Genomic DNA, 26,936 nt, shown 5'->3' with positions numbered 1-26,936 from the left:
GTTTGTATTTAGCTGTAAAATGTGCTAGAAGTAAAATAATTTAAATGTAAAGTTTTTGTAAGGGCTGACCAAGCACCAGGGTTAAATGGAAGTTTGAATGTGAAATGTTTGCTAAGCTTAAAGTTATATGATTGTCTTAAATATGACAAAACATTATTGGTAAATATTTTTTATTATCATTTTTGTATTTCATTGGTTGATGCATTTTTTATTGTGATTTATTGTTATTTTTGTATGTTCAAAGTTTTTCATTATGTGGTATGGTATGTGACTTTTAGGACTTTTAACAGGCTTAGCATGTTTCTTTAAAAGGAAGTGATGTTCAGAAAAGGAAGTGATGTTTTAAAAGGAAGTGATCTTACAAAAATTAAAGAAGGAAGTGATGTTTTAAAGGAAGTCATGTAACATTTTGGAGGATTATTTAAATGTGAAGGTTTTTGTGTTTGCTTTTTCTGAAGAAGTTCCACTTTATTAAAAAGGAATGAAAGTGCTAAAATGATTGTATGTTTTTTTATTGGGGATTTGAACCATTGTGCAAAGTTTTTTGTTCTAAATTTAGTCTTCTTTGCCTAGTGGGTCTAAGTGATATTTTTGCAGAATGCCCAGATTTTTACGTTATATTTTCAGTCTGTCATAAAAAAATGTTTTTTGACAAACCACTAGGATGATCTAAACATTAAAGTTGCTAAATAATGACATGCATGTGAGTTTCAGATTTCATATTCTTCTGAAAATACATGCTAACATAAATCCTGTTATTCCAGCAACTTTCTAAGTTTATAAGATCAATATTTAAAATGTGTTCCTATTCCTTAGTATTTGTCCCCTCATTATGTTTGGCTTTGTCCTGATTTCTTGTGCTAATAGGTTGAGAACTATGTTTGAGATCAAAAGGTATGCAAAACTGCTGTTGCTGCCAGGGGATCACTAGATCACTTTCACACTTTACTCTCTGTCAGTCATGCATGTGCGCACGTGCACACACACACACACACACACACACACACACACACACACACACACACACACACACACACACAGTCTCTTCTGCTTTCATGCAACCATTCACTCACACATGCAGACAGAAACATAAACACACTTTTTTCTATTTCACACAATCTCTCTCTCTCTCTTACTCTCACACACAAGCTTTATTTTAATTGTTTTCTTTTATTTTACACTCATTAAACAGAAAAAGCACTGCTTTGTGAGTGTAAAATGGAGAACATTCATTCTGCAATCAGGTGCTGATGTGCAGTTGGCCCATTCTCTATATAGCAGGCACCAACCCATGCATAATTGTTGCAGTGTTCTGAATTGCATGTAGTATTTGGGGGCTGTTGCATGTGCACTTTATACATGGAATGCTGTGGCATACAATGAGGTAACAACAACAGCAGAGTAGACTGCAGAAGGCTGTGGTACCCCCATTCGACTGCTTATTAATACTACCGCATGGGAAAATTCATGAATCCTGACCCAGAAATGATATGATCCTCACTTTTATATATATACATATATATATATATATATATATATATATATATATATATATATATATATATGTATAAAACTTTTATCTTCTGGATTTTTTCTGTTTCTGTTTTTTCCTCCTAGCTTTTTTTTCTTCATTAGTTATGGTTTTCGATATGATAATGCCGTGTTCACCTGGTATGAGGCACAGGTATGTTGTTCTTGGTATATTGACTCTTACTCATTGAAGGATTTCTAGTTGAGGTGGACGTTTAATTTTAATTATGCTTGAATAACAAAACATTTTTTTCTTATATGCCTAGTATTCATTTAAAGTTTAAAATTGATGTCTACCAGTATCCCTTGATTTTAACAAGGTCACTTTTTTGATTCTAACATTTATTTTGAAGTCATGTCCTTTTTTGCCAAGTCTCTTAATTCTACATTTAATTACATTAAAGGCAAGGTCATCACTGTTTCACTAGGTATATATATTGTATAGACTTTTTTGAAGATCTTCGGTATCTTATTAGTTTAGGTAGTTATGTTATCCATTTCACAACCATCAGTGCATTCTTCCATCAGTGCATTTTTTTCTTTTTTGTTTTTTTTTAACTATCAGTAAATTTTATCCATAATCTATTTCACAACTTTGTTTTTGAAAATGGGCCATAAGGAGGTAATCTAAGTACAAGAGTCCTGTAGGTCACCATGGTTACCCCCATTGGGATAGGCAGGTAACCACCCTCCCTGACTTGTTGCTTTGTGTTACTTAACTGGTGATATTTTGTTGAACTATGTATGGATTGTCATTCAAGCAAGCTATAATCCCTGATGGTGTAGGTGCTGGGGAAATAATAACCCACTCAAGGGTGTCAAGAGTTCCCACATCACAGGCAGACAGCTTTACCGTCCATGGAAGAGACATCATTTTCCTTTAATGTCTACTCTGGAAGGCATTACTGCACTCGGATAAAAACTATCTGCTAAATTGTTTCGTATTTTTTTTATTAGTATATACTTTTTTAAAAATATATGTAAAATGGTTCTTCCAACTAATATTTCAAACTTGCTTTGGCATATTTGTTATTTGAAGAAGTTGTTTACAAATGTGCACAATTATAAATTGTGTAAGTATTTATACACACACACACACACACACACACACACACACACACACACACACACACACACACACACACACACACGCTGAACTACTGTAAATGGGCAATTTTATCTGTTATGCATTAGGGAGACCGTTATAACACTCTTCAGAGATCTTAATGGGCAATAAGGCTTCCTTGTTAGGTAAAACAACTATTGAAGTGAAGAAATACAGTTTAACCTAGCAGGTAGTTAATGGAAAAGTTATCTGTGCTAATCTTTAGCCCTGGACTGATATTAATGAAGCAGGGTTTATATCATATCGTCAAACTTAGTATTTGTCAAATACCTCTTCCTCAAACTTACTTTCTCTAAACCCCTTTTTGTTGAACGATCATTTTAGTCAATATTTTCCCAGGGAAAAGAACCAGTAGTCCAACTACCGATCATCACAAAAAACAGGAAATGTAAAACACACTCAGGTGGGGGCTTTGCCCCCCCCCCACACCCCCCAGTACACCTCCCCTAAATAAATATGCCAACTCTGAAATCACATTACAGTGAGGAAAATGGCAGATTTCCAATCATGGCCCACTGCATTTGTTGCCCTGGGAAAATATTCGCTAAAAACAATTGTTCGACAAGAAGGGGTTTTGACAAAGTGAGTTTGACAAAAAGATATTCAACAAACAGTAAGTTCAATGATATGATATAGACCCATGAAAAATAATAATGTAAAACAAATAGCCTCGGGTAGTTTTTTTGTTTGGTGAATTATATAAGAATCGCAATTATTTTTAGCAAGTAGATTCTTGAAGCATTCACTTATTAGACCTTAACACTCACAGATAAAGAACACTGCGACACTTGCATAATGAATAATAGTGTTAATACAAAACTAATATCCTCAGATCGAACAGTGGGATGGAGACAAATGATTTATTGAAAACAAGAATCAACAGAGCTCCGACAAGAACTCAGGTTAAGCGCTTTCATCTGCAATTCAGCAGACTTCCTCAGAACCATGTATACATCTATAATTACCCTATTTAAAAACAATTTGGCGCCAAAATTCAGCTTTTCTCTTAAAGAGCTATGAACATAGCCTAAGTAAACTTCATATATAATTATAGAATTAATTAAAAAAATGGTGAATGCGTAGATCACATCGTGCACTGTATTGTAACATAATAAAAACATAATAAGTCCATAACAGTGCAGTATCCAAGAAAAGTGTATATGTACCTGTATACCATCCCCAGGTAGCCCACTATGAGAAATTAGTTTGTAAGGATTTATATTACTTACACAAAAATATCAAAACTACAAGGACTATGCGAGTCTATTTAAGGACAATTTAACTGTAGAAGAGAGGAAATGCTTGGACAACATTGTGACGAATAAAAATGTCAGAATTATGAAACCAGACAAGGGAGGAGGTATTGTATTATTTAACACTTTGGACTATAATAGCGAAATACACAATATTTTACACTTGTCAGGCAACTATGAGGAAGTATCCATTAATCAAGTTAATATAGGCTATAAAAGGATAGACCTTGCTTTAGAGGAATATTTATTAGACAACCGTATTACAAACAAAATATATCAATTTTTAAGAGTTGAATTTCCCAGAATGGCAAACATTATAGGTATACCAAAAATACACAAATGTTTAGAAAAACCTCCTTTCAGACCTATAATATCTGGATCTAAGTCTAAGACCTTCAATATAGGGGTTACTATTGACCAATGGACTAAACATATATACCAAAACATAACACATTTAACTAAAGATTCTTGGAATTTCCTGGGAAACTTAACCCCTGGCTTATGGGATAGTGATCTCATTTTCCTTACAGTGGACATGGTTGATCTCTTTTCGTGCATACCAAAAGTCGTAGGTTTAGAATACTTCCACAACAGTTTGTGTAAATTTTCTGCTTTAAGTTGGGATAAGATCAACTTAATAGTGGACATGATGGGATTGGTTCTAGACCACAACTACCTCCAATTCCAAGGGGAAGTATTTAGGCAGACCAGGGGGTAGCTATGGGTGCCTCTTGCGCCCCTATCTATGCCAATCTCATCATGTTAGAGTGGGAATCAGAATATATATTCAACAGTGAATTTTTTAAGAACATCGTGTTGTATACAAGATATCTAGATGATTTATTTATCTTATGGAAGGCAACAGCTGATGACATTAAAAAATTAATCGATTATATAAACAACACAACTGAATTCCTAAAATTCACATTTAGAGTTGAGTATGAAGGGATATCTTATTTGGATACGTACATCAAAAATAATGGTTCGAGTTTTGAATCAAAGATTTTTAGGAAGGAGACCTTTTCCAATGATTATTTGGATTTCGGAAGTAATCACCCCCCACATATTTTTAGGAATGTGTTCAAAGGTCAGTGTATACATGCTGCACGTATGTCTTCCAGTAGAGCCATTATGGAAACGGAATTGGATATTATCCATAAGATGTTCTTAAACAGAGGATACCCAAAATTTATGTTGGACAATGTTACAAAATATGTTAAAGAAGAGTGGGGAATCAAATATCAACCTTTATTAGGCAAATCCTGTAACTTTTCTAAAAAACTTGACACACACATAGGAACACAAGTTTGTGTGATTAGAGTCAACCCCTACACCAACATTGTGAAAGAAATTTTACATAGACATTGGGATATCTTCACTTTATCTGATAATGTAAGTAGTCTTGTAGGCAACTATCCTAAATGTGTATATAAGACATCTCCTAACTTAAAATATTTATTAGAACACGCAAAAGGAGCCAAAAAATCAGGACAAACTATTAGAGGAACAACTAGATGTGGTTCATGCAATCAATGTAAGCACATAAACAGCAGCAAGGTTATTAGATTAAATAATGTAACCAAAACTTGTATACACAGTAAGTCCAGGAATTGCAGTACACAGAGAGTTGTCTATTTAGCTACTTGTTTATCCTGTTCGGCATACTACATAGGGAAGACCGAAAGGAAGTTTAAAACTAGGATATACGAACATTTTTATAAGATAAAAAGGAAAGACAATAATAATGCCCTCAGCAAACACAATATTGAAAAAGGTCCCACACACACTTTTGTATTCACTATTATTGACCAAACTGATGTTTCTATCAGTGGAGGCAACTGGAAAGCACATTTAGCTATGTTAGAAAGTAGGTGGCAGATTCTATGTGACGCCACAACTAGCCCTGGACTTAATGATTATATAAGTATTAAACCTTTTTTGCTGTTGGAATGACTTATATCACACCTTATTCAATACTGACATCATGAAACACCCAAATATTCTTATTCACACATAATTATTAAAATTTTTGAATTATTTATTTATATTTATATTTATATATATTTATTCATCATTTTTAATAATCAATTATCAATATTCATTCTCCATCTTAATTATAATAAATAGTATAAACACATTTAATTATTATCAATAAATAGAGTGACTAAGGTAGTAGATTGAGATATATGACTACCTTTGCATTTAGTATGAATTTATTACATCTTTTTTATATATATTCCTTACATTATTATATATATATATATATATATATATATATATATATATTTTATAAGGCTCTATATTACATTCTTGTAGAGTAGGTTTTAAATTGTTCAACTTGCACTTTTTGCACTTTATGCACCTTAGGCATTTTACGTATTTTTTGTATCACATGTTCCTTATGTATTTCATCATTAAGTATTTCAATATATGTTAGGCTACTGCATTGTTATGGACTTATTATGTTTTTATTATGTTATAATACAGTGCACGATGTGATCTACGCATTCACCATTTTTTTAATTAATTCTATAATTATATATGAAGCTTACTTAGGCTATGTTCATAGCTCTTTAAGAGAAAAGCTGAATTTTGGTGCAAAATTGTTTTTAAATAGGGTAATTATAGATGTATACATGGTTCTGAGGAAGTCTGCTGAATTGCAGATGAAAGCGCTTAACCTGAGTTAACTTGTGGTTCTTGTCGGAGCTCTGTTGATTCTTGTTTTCAATAAATCATTTGTCTCCATCCCACTGTTCGAGCTGTGGTCTTTTGGACAGGTCTCTACATCAGGAATTGCTTACGTTGTTGCTTTCTCCGTTGGTGTTCACTGTTAATATCCTCAGATGCCTTTTTGTGCAATGCATTATATAAGCATGATAAATATTTTTAACAACTGGATTCTTGAAACATTTGCTTATTAGACATTAATACTCCCATAAAACTACCAAGGTACAAAAGAATCTGGGAAATATTGCTGAAGTAATTCCACTTATTTACAGTGACTTCCATTTTCATTCAGAAGCCACTCTGTGACTTGTTTGTGTTGTTTCCCCATGTATGGACAATAGTATGTTTTGATATACTAAAATAATGGGTTTCCAAAATGTTTATGTACCTGATGCAGCATATAAATGCAAAAACTACATTCTGATGCATCATACAAAAAAGACACATAAAAGAACTTTTGAATGATTCATATATTGTTACTTAATTTATCTACAGTTTCCACGGATTAAGACAATCACTTGGAACAGTGCATTATCACCCCTCCCAGTTTCATATGTATCTAGAAAAAAAAGAAAAGTGTAGACCAATGGAAAGGAAGAGGTCACATACAAATTTAGCAATATACATAATAAATATGAGATAAACGCAACAGAGACATAGCATTGCTTGGATTTGTACGGGAACATAAGAGATTAAGTGTGGCTGCTGTATATAATATACCAGATAATATACCAGAACTTTAGATAAAATTTCAGTCAGGATCTGCAGAGCACCATGACAATGAGAGGTGTGTGTGTGTGTGTGTGTGTGTGTGTGTGTGTGTGTGTGTGTGTGTGTGTGTGTGTGTCTGTTTATATGTAAAAGACAGAGAAAGAGATGCTACTAAGTGTAATAGAATGCAAATCTATTTCATCAGCTGTAGTTTTTATTTTGCCATTTAATTAACAGACTTCCTTCTCTGTAATACAATAATGAGATTATATGCCTTATCAGCACTGTTCTCAGTGATGTCCTGGTATTGTTTTCTAGTGGTCACCTTCTGAAGAGAAAGGCAAGAAACCAAAGATCACATGTTCTGTTTCATCATTAACATAGAAAGTAAGTGAATGAATGAAACAATACAAAAGTGAGTCTGTAACTGGAAGTAGTCTGAAAGTGTTTGGAAACTTAGGCCTAACTGTAAATAGTTTGCTTTAATAAAATATTGTCTCCTTTTTTAATTCTATAGGTCTGCAGTCAGTTTAGTTTCAGAATTTATAAAAACAATTGGGTGTCACCTTTTTTTCTCTCCTAGATAATATTTTGAGAGTTGTAAAAGACATACAGCTGTTTTATTTGCATACAAAGAATAGGTAAATAAGGTCACAATTTAAGGGAGGTTTATGATGGTTGTCATTGTGGTGATGGGATTTTTTATTTTTAAACAGAAAGGATTGTCTATAAAGTAATACTAAATTGCAGACTGAATTCTGAAAATTTTGTTAGTAGAAATGACACAATACTTCCAAGTTAATTAATATTGCCTTTTAAATGTGGATTAAATTATTTTAGGTACTTTTGGACAAGTTTGATCCATAAGAAGACTGTATATATATTGTTCTGAATTTCCAACAAAGCATCTAGAAAAAAGGAGTTGCTGAATGTTTATACCTGTCTAAAGGAGAAAGGACTAAAAAGGTAAGAAATTGTTGTGCACTCTGCGACAGGGTCATTACATCTTATGATACTGACACAGAATAAAGTGAATTCTCTGTAAATAATAATAATTTAGACTGTTCAGCAAGACATCCTTTAGACTTAAAATGTTGTTGTTATTCTGTTATCTGTGATAAAAGTACTCACTGAGGCTTTCGAGGTGCAAATTCTTTTCCCACTGCAGATTTTCAGGGAATATAGCCCCAGATAAAAAAAAGAGTGGAAGTACTGCAGTCAGAGTGCTTTGATTTATAGTAAAAGTAGTCACAAACATTTAAAAATACAAATAAATTCACATGATAGGGATTAATGCTATGTCATTGGTGAATGAATTAACTGATTTAAATGAATTCATGATCTCTGTGTTTGTGTCTGAAATGTGCAGACCCAGTTGCTGTCTATATGTGCATGTGTATGAATGTGTGGACTTTAATAAATTAATTTTAACATGTGCCCCATGTTGATAAGCGACAGGAATACTTTCAGAAGTGCTCTCTGCAGCACTCTAGCATAAATGCGGACATCTGCTGTTGCAGTCATCATCTTGACTCAGCTGTTTAATAGTACGCACAATCTCTCCAAGACTGAGTCTTTTAACATACCTCTGAAGTTTGCTCTTTGATTGGGAAGAAGTCATTTAACTCTGAATTCTTCATTCATGTGTGTGTGTGTGTGTGTGTGTGTGTATGTGTGTGTGTGTGTGTGTGTGTATGTGCGCGCGTGCACTAGTAACTCCCTCTACAGCGGAAATGGTGCCTGCTGCCTCCTGGAAGTCTTGAGACAGACCCAGCTGTATTTTCTTGAAGTGCTTATTCAGTTTGTGATGTTCTTTGTGACTGTGCAATGTGGCATCACTGTAAATAAACAGATGTGAGCAAATGCAAGCTTTGAAGTCTCGAATCATACAAAAATAAAACAAGTCCATATGGTAATAGAAAACATGCTGTATATTGTTTTCATTGAAATGAAAAAGTTTGGGAAATCACAGATCTTTTTTTATTAGCTCTTTGATTTTTCAGCATAAAACCGTACTATTTTGCCACACACACACACACACACACACACACTAATCTGACCATATTCATACACTGGTAATCCCTTTATTTGACCATCAGCAGTACACTAATATCGGTTAGCTGCTACTGAAATGATGTACCCTACAACTCATGTTCTTCAGTCATCATTATTGTGACTGCAAACAAAGTCCAAAGGAAAGCCACATAGCTGCTTCTTCTTCTTCTTTCAGCTTTTCCCGGTTAGGGGTTGCCACAGTGGATCACCTGTCCACACATGATTGGCAGTGCAGTTTTACAGTGTCGAGTTGCCAGCCCGGCACCCAACCTTCCACAGAAGGCACACACACATGCACACACTCACACCTAGGGCCGATTTAGAGTGTCCAATCCACCTACAGCATGTCTTTGGGATGTGGGAGGAAACCGGAGCACCCAGAGGAAACCCACGCGACCACAGAGAGGACATGCAGACTCCGCACAGAAGGCACCCCAGCTGAGGATCGAACTGGAGAACCTCTTGCTGTGAGGTGACAATGCTAACCACTACTGCTTATGAAATGAATGCCATCAGACATACAAACTATTTCTTAACTTTTCAGTACTGCAATTAGGGTAAGCACTACAAGACAGCGTTATTGCCTCACAGCAAGAGGTTTTCCCATTCGATTCTCGACTGGAACGCCTTCTGTGTGGAGTCTGCATATCCCACACGGTCGAGTGGTGTTCGAAAGACATGCATGAATGGGCGTGCCTTCGTTGAAAGTTGGGCATTGGGCTGGCACCTCAGCACCATAAAAATCTACTGCCAATCATTAGCGGACCGGAGTTCCGCTGTGGCAACCCCTAAGTGGGAAAAGCTGAAAGAAGAAGAACAACAACTATAAGATACATTTGAGAAGAAAATAGGTGGGTAAGGGGTAGGCTTCACTAAAAATATATGAGTACATATGCACAAATCCAGATACTCTGAATAACTGAACCACGACTGATTTAAGTTCATTATGGATGTAAGGAATGTTTTTCATGTCCTACAGCAAGCCAAACTTCTAAACTGTCCGCTCATTGTGTCATCTAGATTCTTTATATCTAGTGCACTATTTTTTATTTTTCATAATTGTCAGTATTTCAGTATGCACAAGTGTATATATACTGTGCTATTTAAGGTTATATAACAAATATATATAGAGAGACCAATTCTAAATATCTTAACAGCTAGTAGCTGTCTCTGCTAAATGAATTTACCATATATATTCTGGATACTCAGAACTCTGACTTGGTTGTTGTACTAGATTTGTTATATTCTAATCTTCTATGTATGTATTTATTTATTTATTTATTTTTTGTGGGAGTAACCAGTTTTTTTTTTGTTAGACCAGACAACTAACCTTTCTAGTGCTCGTAAGAGTTTCTTTTCTTTGCCAAGTTTGTGTTTTGGCAAGTCAGTTTTATTTTTTTCTACTTCTACCAAAACTAAGTAATCACAACCTTCAGTTTGAATGGTAGTATTTAGCAGATGACTGCACTGGCGTGTAATTAGGGCTGACAGTAAAGCAGACAAGCAGTAAGCTACCAGATCAAGTAATTAACTACTCCTTCTCCAAATCCATGCAACCTTAAAGTTTTAATTATCAGGAAGAATGTGGTAGGGGGAGTGCACAGGGACTTGTTCCCCCTCCACATAACAGTCTGGAAAGGTGATGATTGGTAATTTATAATATGGATACTATTTTGAAAGACCACAATTTATTGAATTGTCATAATCCTGTTACAAAGTATGTACTCCAGGGGAAAAAAATATTAAGCTACAAAACAGATGGCATTAACAATCAATATTATCTTTTAGCTGGTGAAAACTATGGAATTAAACAAATGGCTTTATTTATTTATTTAATTTGTTAAACCTAAGCACTGATCCCATTGGACCTATTTCTGTCTCAGCCTCAGTTAAACACAATAGATATCTGACATTATGTAATATCACAAAGTGCAGTATATGCATATATTATAAATAAAGTGAATGGCATAGTTAGCTTGGGGATATAATGGCAAGATATAAATGTCATTATATACAGAGTGACTGGCAAAACACAAGATATGCATGCGTTGTATACAGAGTGGAAATCAGAACTGGCATGCTGAAAGAATCACTAGAACAAGGCATGTAAAGCGAAGAAGGGAATTAAAAAGTTAAGTTATATGACAACACAGATAGTGCTAGCATATTCCTAGATTCTTGAAATGCGCTGTTATTTCTGATTGGAAAATGGGGTAAGAGGAGTGATCTTTAAGAAAAGAAGGGAGAGATTCCCAGGGCTTGGGACTGCGAATTGAGAAAGCATGCTCTGCGCACTGAAGCCTAGTTTGGGGTGTTTGCAAGAGAGGACATGGGAGATTATGTTGTATGTTTTGTCATATGTGAATAGTCTGGAGGTCAGTGAGCAGATGCTGTTACTGTTGAGCAGAAATTAAGTCAGCATATTGTAACTTTTTCAGTGATTTTGCAGTTGTGTTCATTTCTTGGGAAGACTGTGATGAATCTGCAAGTGGCGTTTGAGATTCACTGAACAGTGGACATATTTCTTTCTGAGGTTGCAACAATTAGAGGTAGTCAATATTCTAGCTGAGCCAGAAATATATCTTCACCTATGGCATTTCTATGGGGTCTGGATAGAAAAGGGGTGATACTATTAGCCCACAGTAGGAGAGAAATGATTTCTTGTGTGTGTAGTCCAGGTGGATTGGAAATTTAGAAAGTGGTCCAACCATATCCCTAGGTATATGAATGAAGTGACATTTTGAATAGTGTTAAGTTGCTCATTTTATATAGCTAGTAGCACAAAACAGTTTGATACTGCATTGCCATTACTGGGCATAGGCTTTTCACCTGAAGACAATTCTATAACATGCAACAGGGCTGTTTTTATATATTTTAGAAGTGTATTTGGGCAACATTGGGCTCTTAGCTTATATGGGTATTTTGCTCATTGCCTTTATAATCATATTTACAAGATTATTCAACATAATTGGCAACTTAATCCTTGACTATTATTTTTTAATTCTCTGTTACATTACTGTCAAAGTATAAAATGTCTGTCACGGCTTGATTACTGCGCATTAAGAAAAAGGGTTACCTTTTCTCCCCAGATCAAAACAACCAAGAAATGTCTGGCATGATCAACACATTATTTGATAGAAGCACATTACAGACCATGACTAAATGGATCTAGCAGGTTATTTTACCAAAGGGCAATTCTATGAGTGTGAGTGGTGCAACAGGTAGAACACTCACCTTTGATGCAGAAGGCTGCGGGTTCTATTCCAATACCAGGTAGATAGATTGCCAACACTGCAGTACAGCTGTTATCTCATCTTTTTTTTTTATTCCATATCACTTTTTACCTACCCACACCTTGTTCCTCATCTAAACAATCTTATCACTTACATTCTGCCAATCACTGAGTAGCCTATTCTTTGATTACAGTTAATCTGCCTAGCAACAAATGCTAGATGCAGGTCCACCAACATTATTATCATGGTGCAGTTCTGCTAATTGTTGTGCTTACTGTTTTACACCATCTATGTAATATTACTTTGGTTAGGTCTGTAACCTCTGTAATGTTACTCTCTGTGCACTCCTGTAGCAGACTGAAACCCTTCAGCCCTAAATATAGTTCACCTCTGCATAGCAAGTAGTGCCCGGCCCTTCCCTATAGCCTTGTTCACAGCTACCACCACTGACTTTTCATCTTCTCTTTGTTATATTGCAGTTGAACAATTTTGTTTGGATTTGTTCATACTAAAGGGATCGTTATACTCAGAGATGGGTATGATAAGGGAAGAACATTGTGCTAAGATGACTTCTTTGGATCTTCAGTATATTCCCTGGTAAAGTAACTGGGCAGGATAGAAGTATTTCCCAGCTATTGTAGAAACTTGATGATCGATAGAGACAGAGTTGTCCACATAAGTATTCAGGCCTCTTATGACCATATCAGTCAGACGAGGAGTACCATTTATAACATATGAGGTGGGAGCAGCTTTTTTTGCCAAATGCTACTACACTGTAGTTTTTTTTTCCATTTGGCTTGTCAGTATACCATTTATGTACATATTCCAGACTATGCTGGAGCAGTTTACTATTATTGGATGTGTGGATAACAATGCCAAGCTTGCATACATCAGCAAGCTTGGTCAACTGCACTTCTGGAATATTGGGGTGAGTGTCTGTAAAATAACTGCCAAACAGATGATCCCTGTGGTACTCCACTAGTTACCCAGTCTAAACAGTAAAAATTGTATCAGCACATATTTACAGCTTGGGATCTGCTGGACAGCCAAACTGTAATCCACTAAACACCCTTTTAGTAATACCGTCATGTGGGACTGTGCCAAAAGCCTTGATCAGGTCCAGATAAGCTTCACTGTCCAGAGTCTCTGTAACTTTTTCAAAAGAGTTTACCAGTGACAGGAGGTAGGGCCTGTCCTCTGCAAAAAATCAAACTAACTGGAGTCTAGTTCATTTAGGTTGCCTATGTGTGCATAAATGATGTCTGCTAAAATACTTTCAATAACTTTGCATATAAGGGTGGTAAAAATGACGGGGCTGTAATTATCTGGCCCTGTAGAGGGGCTACCCTTTTGTCCTTGAGTTGAAGTGGGTTTTCTGCGGACAGAGTGCTGTTGTGGTAAGTAGAGGCACACATTAGTGCATATGTGGACCTGATGAGAATGCAGTCTGGTATGTTATGTGGTACCACAAAAGTATTATTCTTAGTCTTTGACAGGGATTCTAAGACTGGTTCCATGGCAATTTCATGGGAAGCAATATTTACAGGGGATAGTGGGGGTGAAAAATGTAATAAAATTAGCACAAAGTTTGCACGCAAATATATTGGCTCTAGCCTTGGGATTGCAATGTGTAGTATTATGGATGGGCTGAGTCGATTGTTGCACATTATTCCTTAATTTGCTGAAACAATTGAAAAAAACAGATCTGTAGTTTGTTTTGGTATCTGTAGCAAACAATCTCATATTATGCTTTACATTTTCTATTAGTACACTTAAGGCTCCTTGCTTGCATGTTTCAGTGTGGCCTCAGATAATTGGATGGGGATTTTCTACAACTTTTTATTTTATTTTACTTCTTTTTTATACAGTTTATAAATATGGGAGTTCCAACAGGGAGGTTTATTCCTGAATTTACCATTATATTTATAATGGATGGGTATATAGTTTTTTATGCAGCTATTTAAGTGCTGGTAAAAATTGGAGGTGAATGTGACAGGCCTCAAAGGTGGAATTATTTGCAGAAGATTGCTGGGAATGTTGTATATGTCCTCTATAAGCTGAAGTAGGCTTGCCCTGGAGAAATCCCTAAAGACAATCTCATTTGGTGGTGGGTATTACCACTAGGCCTGACAGAGTAGAAGACTGATTTCCGGTTAGACGCAGCAAAGGGATGAGGAGGTGCAGGGTGGGGTACAGGGAGGGGCTAGGTTGGTAAGGACAAGGTCACGAGATTCCAGCTTGTGGTGGCTAGCTGTACAATTTGCACCTGTGTGCTAGTATTAACAAATTCTTGGAAATGCTGTTCATATCCATTTTATAGGTGTAAGTGCACCAAACAGTGCTTCTGTAACTGAAGTCACCTATCAAGAAGGTATTTGGTTTGATATTTGCCTCCTTAGTTGTATTAAGGTAATTTCCATGATTTCTGGTGACACAGGTTGGTACCAGTAGTTAGCAATGAAATAACAGTTTAGTTTGTTAAGGATGATCTGAATCTCCTGCAGTTCAAGTTAGGGTAATAGGTAAACTGATATGAGGTGATGGTGTTTCTGACATGCATCTCTCTCAAGGTATGGATACTTCCCAGCAGTTACCCGAGGGCCTGAATGTGATAGGAGCTAAACCCGGTACAGTGGGACTGGCGCTATTGCATTGCTACCTTGTCTGAGTAAATACACAGATATGACTGTGTTGACTTGCAGGAGGGCCTCAAGTTCTGGCATATTTCTACTTCGACTCCTAGAATAATGTCATCATTATGTTTGAATTTGAGTTGCTATGTTGGAATGTCCAGTAGGGGACTCTGCCAAAAAAGGCAGTTTAGGGCCAGCAAAGGCTTTAGCTATTATGTGGAAGCCCTGGTAAGAGAGGTTTAAGCCATACCTGTCAAAACAGGAAGTCTTATTTCCCATCTAACTCCAGGTAGATACATACTGGATCCCCTTGGAAAGGCACCAACTACTTATCCAATTGTTAAAGTCAGTTATCTTGTCTTGGTATCTACAATTCATTCATTCATTCATTCATTCATTCATTCATTCATTCATTCATTTTTAGAGAAGACAAGATTCTACTCAAGATCAGTGTCTTTCTTGCCTCCAGCACTTGTGTAGTTTCATCATGTCTTTCTGCATGTTCCCCTGGAAAGAAAGACTCAAGTCATTCAGTCCAGCAAGGACCACTGCCAGGTCATAGTCATATTTGTCTGGTTTATGAGATCTTAGGGCCCTTGTGACATCACAAATCCTGGCACCAGACAAGCAGCTTATAGACACCCTGGTTGTGTCCTGTTTGGTGAGTGTGTAGTTTGGATGCTTAACTATAGATTCACCTTTGACTTAAAACATTTACCTGTGGAGAGGCAAACTTAGTGGGCCTTACAGGCATATGCCTGCTTTCCTGAGCACTTGGGTGAACTCTGTGGATCTGCAGTGTGTGTGTGTGTGTGTGTGTGTGTGTGTGTGTGTGTGTGTGTGTGTGTGTGTGTGTGTGTGTGTGTGTGTGTGTGTGTGTGTGTGTGTGTGTGTGTGTGTGCGCGTGTGTGTGTTTATGTGTGTGTGTGGATAAGTAATAGGCGTTGACCTGTGCACTGGAGGCTGGGATCTCTTACAGTGTATTTTGAGAGGGTTTGGCAACTTTTTCAATGTGGCTTCAGCAATACATTATGGGCCTAGTGATGTATTGTGATTGATATGGTCTGTGGTAGTCAGCATACATTATGCACCTAGTGTTGTATTGTGATTGATATGGTGTGTGGTGGCATGATGCTTTTTGATAGTAGGCTAATGCAAGAGACTTGCCTCCATGTTTCCTAAATATTCACATTTATCACAGGTTGTATTATTGATTTGTAGAGGAACTGAACATTGGTAAGCATAAGATATTTGCTACATTGCCTTAGAACACCTAATGCAATCAGACTGGCCACAGATAGTGTTTGAGCAGACCACTGAGTCATATTGCCAGAGAGTGGAGGGCTAATGCTGGTTGCAGTTCTCAGGCAATGGAGGGGCACTACTATAGAAAATTCTGAAAAGGCTGAAAAGGATGACGTGTTTAAGCTGATATTTGGAAGTTAGGTTAAACTGGGGTTAATCTGGGAGCTCACAGAGAAAAAAAACAGAGTTAGTTTTACCAAGAATGATGAATAGCGGTGATTCACTTATTGTCCACTATTTGGCTACTACTGTGACTACTAGTGCTGCTCTTACTGCATCTTCACTCCTCTAGGAATCAATGTCCCCTTGCTTCTTCTCTCAGAAAACCAAAACAGTAGCAGTAATCCCAAGCTCATTTCTGAGAAGTGGGTGACCAGTTTTTGGATGATCAGCAGTCTCATCTCAGATATTCTTCCTTTAAGGTAGCATATTGAATTCCACACCTTCACCAGCTCAGCTTTCTTACAGATCTCCTTATTCTGATTAACCCCTCACATATCCTTCCTTCCAACTTTACTCTTTTCTCTAGCACTTGATGCTTGATATAATTTTTCATAGAATTCTTTAAAAAATGCTCCTATCTCATCCCTTCTTTACCCCACTTTCTCCATCGTTTCCAGTAATCAGATCTGGACTTTGCACGTTTTTTATCTCTAAGCCATTACATAATCTTTCATCCATCTCCTCTCACTTCCGAATTCAGGCCTTGTACCTCCCAGCCATGTTACGTTCCTTGTGTGCGACTCCTTGAGTCTGAGTTTCAACTCTTCTGTTCAGTTTACCTTTTCCACTTCTCCCAAGTTCTTTGCCTCCCCACTAATGCACCATTTCCCCCGCCTTTCCAGCTACTGTTTCCTCTTTTGTTTCTTGATTATTTTTTTTTCACCATAAAATTCTCCATGCCACGGCTTCCTTCATCCCATCCCACCTGATCACATCCATAACCTCTCTCATAACTGCACTTCTGTTCTCCTTAATGTCATCTGTGATATTCTTTTTGCACATGCAAGTTCTCTCCTTTTGTCCATTAACATGGGCTCCATTTCACTTCACAGTTTAGTCATCCCTAAATCATACACAAATACGCATAGACAGAAATTTACCATTCTGCTATTTCTGCGTTTTTCCTCACTTTGATATTGTTCTGTCCAATAAAAACATATTACCACATTCTCTTGCTCACTGTAATATTCCTAGAAAATATATCTTTCATTTTTCTTTCTTTCTTTTTCCTTTATTTCTCTTGACATGCAGTAATCTCCACAGATCCAGTAACCGTTGAGTTTCCATCACTTACCTTACCACTGTCTGACAATCTTGATGCCATTTGTTCTCTTATTTGACATCTCTGTGTCTAGTACAGCATTAAGCTTACAACTGCATCCTCATCTTTCCTTCTTCTCCAGATGTTAAGTCCCCAGTATGAATGTCACTTCAGGTCTCCCTTGAAGAGAGGCCATTGGCATAGTGGGACTAACCAGTCAGCAAAATATAAATAAGTAAATGCATAAATAAATATGCTCCCATTCATTTCATTTAAGCTGTAGCCTCTTCACCTTAACATTGCCTCTAATTGCTACCACTTTTCCTACCTTTTTAGGCAGCGCCTTGATTCTTGCTGCTGTTCCTGACATTTGCAACAATGAGTTCTACTTCCCTTACACTGCTTTCCCCCAAGTTCCCAACTTGTGACTTTTCAGTTTCACCACTTGTAGCGTTGTCATTCCCAGCCCTGATCTCTGAGCCTTTGTGTCATCATTTCCATTTTAATGAGCTTGTTGAAACTCCCTTACGTTTATGCAACAAAACATTTTCTGTCTAGTCGCTTGCCTCCCCTTGTATCCCTGCCTAATCCCTTCCAGCTACAACCTCACTGAGCTTAGTTTAAGGAGTCCTTAGTATCCTTCTAGTCCAGCTTTAGTAACCACCTTCATAGCCTGTAAGTTATCCCCCGTGTTCCCTTTTCTACAGAACCCATATATGAATGCCTCACCACCCAGGAGACCTGCCATGTTCATAGCCTGTAAATTGTCCCCTGTGTTTCTTTTTCAACAGAACTCATAGATGAATGCCTCACCAACCAGAAGCCCCGCCACCTTCATAGCCTGTAAGTTGTCCCCAGGTTCCTTTTTCTACAGAACCCACAGACAAATGCCTCACCAAACAGGAGCATTGTATCCCATCTCTTTCCCTCACAGTTCTAACCCTTTACAGCTCCTTAACCCATTGCCACTGTTAATGTTTACCGTATACCTACTGTTCCTTATTTCTCTAATCCACCTCAATCTTCCATTTCCAACAACCATTTTCACTCCATTTAAATTATTGCTGAATTAAATAGTCTCCATTTAATGCTGTGCATAGTAAACTCTACCCACTATTCCATAGTAATATGTATAAACATTTTTGGGAGCACAAATTGTTATGCCTTTATATATTTAACACAGTGAGTCTAATGAAGCAGCCAACTGGCTTCTCAGATCCTCAAATGACCTGCCAAGCACCCCCTTGCATAAGCAGTACCACATTTTTGCATCATGGCTAACAACACCGCACTTCTAGCCTTAAGACCTTAGTTATCCAGAACCATTAAACATGCCATCATGTTTTTTAAAGTCCTTCTTATGGTGGGGGTATTCTTACCTGACTGTAGCATGGAACATCTAAAACCCACCCCACCTCCCCAGGAAGATATGCTGATGATTCACCAAGGTGTTTAACCTTTGTGAGCAGGATCGCCACTCCCCCTGTAGACTTGATATGATGCAGGCAGGCACCTCACAGGAAGCAAGCAAGCCTGGAATCTGCCATTATGGATGCCAGATGTTTCTTTGTTTCTGTATGTTATTTTCCACTTCCCTAGTCTTGGCTGTGCATTATTATAAAGTCCGTGATGACTACATCTGCTGTTGTGAGCATTGTATTATACTATTAATCCTACATTTGCCTTGCATGCAGGACTCATTCATATGAATTTCCACGCAAATGAGTCTTGTGACTATTTACAAATTGCCAGTACCCTCCCTTAAGCTGTAACTCCTATCTCTAGGATGGTTAGGCCACTCAAACCTGGAGTGAATTTATCCATATCCATCTGATCTTCCAGGTCTCACTTGAGGGTAATAGTGTCTCACACTGCTTAATCTGCTGGGGCAGTCTGAACCAGAGGCTGGGGAGGTGCTGTCTGATGACTCCAGCTCTCTATTGCGTTTTATTTATTTCCTGTTGAAGATTTAGGTCCCTGGTTCTGGTGTTTGTGGAACTGTTTATTTGTGAAAATACAAGAGGTCCAGGACAACTAGGCCTCTAATAGCACAGAAGGTGAGGCATAGACTACCCCTAAAGACTCTCTAAGACGGGGTGGGTTTGGTATAACGGTTAAGGTGTTTACCTCTCACACCAAAGTACAGGGTTTGATTCTCCTCAAGTAGACTTGGATAGGCTTAAAATGGCCTACAGTGGCAGCTAGCCTAGTACTTATCTGTGAATGTACAAACCTATGATACTGAATACAAGGCCAGTTCTTCCAGTCTTTCTTGGTAGCTCAGGGTCTTCTTACTTAGGAACCTCTGAAGGCTTCCCAGTTTGATTATGTCTAGTGAGGTACATCCCGAAGAAGTGATTGTACTTGGTAACTGGCCTAATCAGTGATGAATATAAGGAAACAATGACCCCTTTAGATCTGGATGATATTTTCCTTATCAATTGCCTATGCCAAGTTGCAGGGTTTTCTGACTGCTGTTGTCAAACGATAAATTATCAACCCTTGATTACAGGTTCTTAAACATATTTTCTTTTTAAAGTATGGTATTGTCTTTGCTGTATACTTGGGGGGGTGTCTACCAAATGTAACAATGTTGCAATTTTTTTGCATTTAATTTGAGCTGATTTTCAGTACACCAGTTACTTATGTCTGAAAGTTCTTTCCAAAAAAGGGCCAGGGTATCAGAGGGGTCCTGCCAATATCTTCCACTTTAGAGTTATCTGCAATCTTAATTAACTAAATGCCTTGGTTTCTAGTCTGTAGATCAGAAAGGTAAATGACAAAAAGGGGGTTCAAACATTGAGCCCCGCGGGACATCACTGGTTACCTTCATGCTATATGGGTTCTGTCTTTCAGCCAGTTTGCTTTCCACCTTACCACATAAGGATCTATTTTTTTAAATAAATATTAAGCTTACTTGTAATGAAAGCATGGGATATGGTGTCAAACACTTGGCCACATCAAGATACACCATGCAGACTTCATGACCACATCCAACAACCGTATAACCCTCTCAAACATATTTACCAAACTCATTAGGCAGGATGTTCTCTTGACAAAGCCAAATGCTGCAGGTCAAGTCTAATAAGATTTTTGATATCAGTTTACAGATCACTGTTGAAGTACTTAGGCTATATGGGATGTATCCTCCTATGGGTTGGACCAGCTGACCAGCCTCCAAAGTTTTTTAGGGCACCTTCCACACACCCTAATCAGTGTACAGCCTGAGGAGAGTAGTATAAAATGAGTGGCCTGGGTGTCAAAACTTTAGAACTTACTTGACATTAAAGTGCACTCTTTCCTGAGGGTTCAAGTGATTGACAGTCTGCTAGCACTCCCCAAGGCTGGGCAGATAACTACCCCATTGTAGAATACCTCCCACGTCATTATTTTTGAGGAGAAAAGTTTTTTTCTTTTCCATCAGAAATTTATGTTAAAGCCTAGAATTGTTTTTTATTTTATGTCAATAAAAAATTATCTCAAATCTCATTTTTTCCTCTTGATTTCCTTTGGGAAATGCCTTTCAAATAACTACTTTTTGTGAGAAAAAAAGTTGTACTTTTATGTCAAATCTTATGGCTAGAAGCTAGAACATGTGGTTTTGGAAATTGTAAGAAAAAATATTACCTCCACTTTTATCTGGGGAGCTTCAGGCTAGACACTGTCTTCCCCTTCAACCACTGATGGGTGACTGCTGTGGCCGTAACAGATTGCTATGACCCATCGTCACCTTCTCTCAATTCCTCTGGTGCGGCTATTTGGGAAACCACTAATGGCCAGGAGTCAGGCATGTCCTCTGCAGCTGTTCAGCTGCCCTTTTTGTGTAATGGAGAACCACTCTTGCCAGCATCAAGAAGGGTCTGGGCAATGCTCCTTCACTATGTTGATCTGAGGAGCTTCATTCCAGGGGAATGGACCATCCCTGAAGCCTCTCTTTTTTCTTGGGGAGGTTGTTTCCTATAAAAAAGGAAGTTAATCTCAACATTTATCTTCACATAAAACATATAAGGAGGATTGTCTTGGCTTTGCTAAAGGTTTATTTAAAGACTTTCAGTTTTCAAATACTGAGTCGTTCCATCATTTAGAAAGAAAAATATTTTCCTCTCTCTCAGATTCTGATTCCATGTCCAAGACTGTGTTTCTCAATTTCCCACTCCACCAAATCGGGAATTTAATGTAAAGGAAAGTTATTCTTCATACTCCCCTCCTGAAGAGTTGTCTTTTTCTAATTATATTGCCAGAATGAAAGAATTGTTTCAGTAGGAAAAAAATGTCAGAATCCCAGCAAAGATATTATTTGTTACAATAGATTTTTCTCAATCTGCAGCTGTTCATTCCTGAGGATGCTTTTCTTACAGCCAGCAGTTTACCTGGCAGTCAGCCACCTGCTCCCGGAAAGTCTGATAAATTTTATAAGGTGCCCCAGACATACAAATTATTTTTGTCTAAACCCAAGCTAGACTCTGCAGTCTTGTTTGTCAAAATTATCTTCTGCCAAAACTTGCACCTCTGAAAATTAGGAGCTGTCATTGAATCCCACACTGACACAAATGTTCTCCAGGAGGGGCTGACACAGACAAACAACTGGTGTCAGAGCCATGGACTAAAACTAAATGTCAAGAAATGCATAATAGTATCCTTCAGGAAGTCATCCGCCCCTGATAACTATCATATTGACAACTCACCCCTTAGAGCTGATCCAGTTGTTAGGGACTTTGGGACGAACACAGATAGCAATTTGGCCTTTGACCATCATGTGTCTATAGTGGTGAGGAAATCATTCTGTGTTGTGCAACTTATAAACAAAGGTATGGCATCTAAGTCCAAGGAAGTCATTGTTCCACTGTATTCGGCATTCATCAGACCTATCATTGAGTACAATGCCCCCTTTGGTATGTACCTAACCAGGCATATCCAACAACTGGAACGTCCACAAAAATTCCTCACTAAAAAATACAGGGCTTAAGTAAAATGCCCTATGCAGATGGCCTCAAGGCTCTATCCCTGTATTCTGTCTCCTATAGGTTTTACAGGGGAGATCTATGCCTGACATACAGGACCTTATCAGAACCCACTCTGATGGACCTCCTGCATATCCGCAAAACAAACAGCACCAGAATTACCCATTTTAACTCATTACAGCTGGGTGTGACTCCAGGGGTTTCTGCAGTTACCTCCTATTTCACCTCTAAGCATCAAATATTGTTTGTTCATATTTGCATTAATAATTCCAAAACCATGCTACATAAAAGGTGTCTTGAATATTTTATCTTGAACCATACATGATGCCAAACACAGTTGTTTTGATAGTTGACCTCTGTCAATAAGTATCTGTTAGAACTGTAAGGTGATGACTTTATTTTTTTAACGACTCAAGCCACACCCACTGGGAGTTAAAGGTACACACTCAAAAGAGCTATACTGGAGGGAATGAGTTAAAGATTTGAACCTTGCCTGTGATATAAATAGGACCTGTTGGTGAGACAGGTATGTATCCCGGAGACTACCCCGTCTCTGGAACAGGCTCCCCATCCATGTGAAGGAGAGTTTCTCCCTAACCCAATTGAAGTGCAGTTTGTTCAATTGGATGGGGAACAAGAAATTTATCCCTGGTTTGGCACCTATGTTTCTAATGGATGCATGCAATCTGTAAATGGTTCATCTCCCAGGCCCTAGCTTGTAAATGTTTCATTTCCCAAGCCCCTGCTTACCCTTATCAAAGGTATCAGAACTTGTCAGAGATTTGGGATGCATGGCTAGGCTTAAGGCCCTTGTGATCGTTAGCCTAGTAAACATCTATGGACCTAAATAGTCAGTTTTCAGGTTCACATATCTAAGTTTCTGCTGGCATCCTTTTACAATATGAGAAAGTTATTTACTGACCTCTTTTCTTCAGACACTAAGGCATCTCTAAATTTCTTAGTAACTTCTGTGTCTCAAGTAGCCGAACACTCTCTAAAACATTTATGGCACTGCTGATGCTATTTCCAGAGCAGTAACCAATTGCCTGACAATATTGTAAAAATTTACCTGAGGATGGCAAAGCAGGAATTCTGAATGCTCCTCTCAGTAAAGAGGTGTTGTATTTGTCCTTCCCTTGCTGAGGTAGGTCTTTGATGAAAGTGGAAAGTTTATTTGGGGAGGTTACTTTTTTCAAGCCTCCTTGCCAAAACATAATAGAAACTTTTTTTCCAGTTCAATTTTCAGGAAGTAGACTAAGCATTCCCAGCAAGGCATAGGCAAACAAAATTTCTGAAAGCAATGGCAGAGAGGTTCAAAGAAAGGTGGGTACTCCAAAAACCTCGGGCAATCTGAGAAAACAGACTGACAACATGCCTCTTCATGTGTCCCTCTCCACAACATCAATCCTGTAAAGCTTTCCAAAGGTCTAGGTCTGTACTTTCTTCTGTGGCACCAGATTACTTCAGATAGTTAGGTTATGGTAATCATTTCAAAAGCCTTTAACTGGCAGGTGGATTCCCCTCCTCTTTCTCAAGGGATTCCTCTTCATCCAGCCAATCAAACCTTCCTGTTCCCTCCTACCATAGATTAGATGCTGTCTCAGAGGGTTGTAGGCTCATAGGATCATAGGATCATAGGAAGTTACTAGGCCAATGGCCCCAGGGCCCTTACAGGCCTAACCAAGTTCAACCCCTGTTCCCAAGGGTGTCTGGTTCAAGCAGACACTAAAATCAGCACCTACTGCCCTTGTCCAAGAGGGACACAGGTGGACTCCCTGGGGTCAATTTCTGGTTATCCATCCAATCGTCCAAATTTTGCTTAAATAGGGCCAAAGAGGGGCTTTGTTTAACATGAATAGGTAATTTGTTCCAACTGTGGTGCAACCTCTGTGAGACAAATCTTTCTCTCCAGCAAGTTCTGTTGATGCCACAATCCAAGTTAAGGTCCTTTGAGCGAGTGACCCCCTGTGCCATTTGACTTGCAAGTATGCAACATTTTCATTAAAGATGGGTCAGAAATTGCTGTATATGCAAGGCACAGGTCACCTCTGAGCAGTCTGTACAACACAGAGTAAAGTGACAATGATTTCAGTTTGTCCACATAAGACAGATGTTGAAGACCCTGAATTTTTTTTTTGTAAAGAATTTCTGTGGTCTCTCCAATTGCTGCAGGTGTTTGGAATGGAACGGTCCCCTATTTTGACCATATGAGTTCTATCAGTGAGCAAGTTTGCAACCCACCTGACAATAATGAGTTGATGCCCAGCTGGGTGAGTTTATCAATGATGACTGAGTGGGGGATTGTGTCAAAGGCCTTGGCTAAGTCTAGGTAGGCCGTATGCACAGATTAGCCCTCGTGTAGGGCATTGGTGACTGTCTCAAAGAAGTCCACCAAGTTTAACAGGCATGATCTCCCCTTGACAAAGCCAAATTGGGTGAGATCTAACATTTGGAGATTTCCTATATCTTTGTTAATAGGGTCCATGATGATTAGTTCCATGACCTTGCAGATAAGGCTGGTCAGGCTAATGGAGTTTTAATTCCCAGGGTCTGTGGATGCAACCCCTTTGCGCAAAGGGATGACGGTAGCTGTTTTCCATTCTGCTAGGATAAAGCCAGTGCTTAGGCTGTGATTGAAAAGTGTGTCCAATGGTGATGCTAATTCCTGTTTTAACCCATGTAGAACACAGCCCGGGATGTTGTCTGGTCTCATAGAGGCTGTATTTTTGGCCTTGGAGAGGGCGTTTAAGACTTGCTCCTCAGAAATGCTAGGTGGGGGACAGGTGTCAGGGATGCTTTGGGGTATATGTGACGAGGACAGGGGAGTGAAGGTTTCACTGAACCTGTCAGGCAGCAAGTTTGCTATATCCACAGGTTCTGTATATGTAGTACCATTAACTATGAGTTCAGCGCAAATCTGGGCTTTACCTTTGAGGTTCTTGATGCAATTAAAGTATGCCTTGTGGCAATCCTTAGTTAGGGAAGCTAATTTGGATTTGCAGTTAGCTTTGTAGGACTTCAGTATGAGTCTTATTTGCTTGTTTAAGTTGAGGAGGGAGTTTTTCCAGTTTTGAAACCATTTCTTCCTACTCTTAGACAGCAATTTCTTTCTCCTGTTGTATAGCCTATTAATGGCAGTTGTCCATCAGGTGGGTTTGTTTCTCCTTGAAGATCTTGCTTTGGTTCTGTCAGGTGCGGTAGAGTCAATACATTTGTAGAGAGGCTTGTGTAAAGCACTGGTGTATAACTCAGCATAGGTGTCTGTTCCATCAGTGGGGGGAGGGGCTATGCAGCTATTTATGCTGTCACGGAACAGGCAGTAATTGGCCTTGGAGAAGTTTTTTTATTCTAGTTGTGGCTAACGGGAGGGTGGATCTTGTGTTATAGTTACTTCTAGTGAAACTGATTTGTGGTCAGATCTCATCAGGGATAGCCACACACTGGGGGCGGTGCAGCAGTCCCCCATGTTGTTGAACACCAGATCCAGGATGTTTGAGCCCTTTCTGGGGTGTGTCAACCAGCTGGTCCAGGGCACTGGAGTTAACAAAGTCCAAGAACCTTTGAGCAAGTGAGTTAAAAAACATAATTTACCCAGTCAATGGATGGGTGATTAAAGCAACCTAAACCAGTGTGTTTGGTTGTATCTTGATTAACTAAAGTAGATCCAAGTAGGCTGAGTGGATGTTCTGATTCATGGAGGGGGTTCTATAGCTGGCAATGACCAGAAGAGGGGTCTTACCTACAGTGATTTGCACCTGGAGTAATCCAAGGGAATTATGCTGTTTAACCAATCTAGAGGTGTATTTATCTTTAATGAATATTGATACACTACCTCCTTTAGCACTCATGTTCTCAGTTTGTGATCTGAACATGTGGAAGGAAATGTAATTTGGTATAGCTGGGGTGCACTGTGCAGCCTTAAACCAAGTATCAGTGACTGCTCAAATCTCAGCATCTTCCAAGGTGAGGACTGCTTTGAGTGAGTGCAGTTTTTGGTTTAGAATAGTAACATTTAGGAGCATAACCTTGCGGTTGTTTTTAAAGGATATTTCTACATCGAGAATTCTGTTCTTGTTACATTGCCTAAAAGAGGCACTATGGGGTGACAAGAGACTTAGCCAGTAACCAAAATCCC

At 38.3% G+C, this 26,936-nt stretch overlaps 1 protein-coding gene across 6 annotated transcripts in view; it reads left to right on the top strand.

Annotated features, from left to right (window-relative positions):
* The window catches only part of LOC122815900 (alpha-aminoadipic semialdehyde synthase, mitochondrial-like), a 1,133,057-nt gene that overhangs the window by 147,772 nt on the left and 958,349 nt on the right, over positions 1-26,936 (top strand). For 4 of the 6 annotated variants that reach the window (XM_044088750.1, XM_044088751.1, XM_044088746.1 and 1 more), the window contains 2 exons: positions 7,669-7,737; positions 8,191-8,316. The gene's annotated coding sequence lies outside the window, so the exon portion shown is untranslated. The remainder of the gene's footprint in view (positions 1-7,668; positions 7,738-8,190; positions 8,317-26,936) is intronic. The other 2 variants (XM_044088747.1, XM_044088749.1) reach the window with 1 other exon arrangement.

This window comes from Protopterus annectens, chromosome 11.part0, assembly GCF_019279795.1.
Source record: "Protopterus annectens isolate FY-2018-M chromosome 11.part0, PAN1.0, whole genome shotgun sequence".
In the NCBI taxonomy this organism is placed as follows: domain Eukaryota; kingdom Metazoa; phylum Chordata; order Ceratodontiformes; family Protopteridae; genus Protopterus; species Protopterus annectens.
Note: the sequence above shows the minus strand (reverse complement) of the source record. Positions and strands in the feature narration are given on the sequence as shown.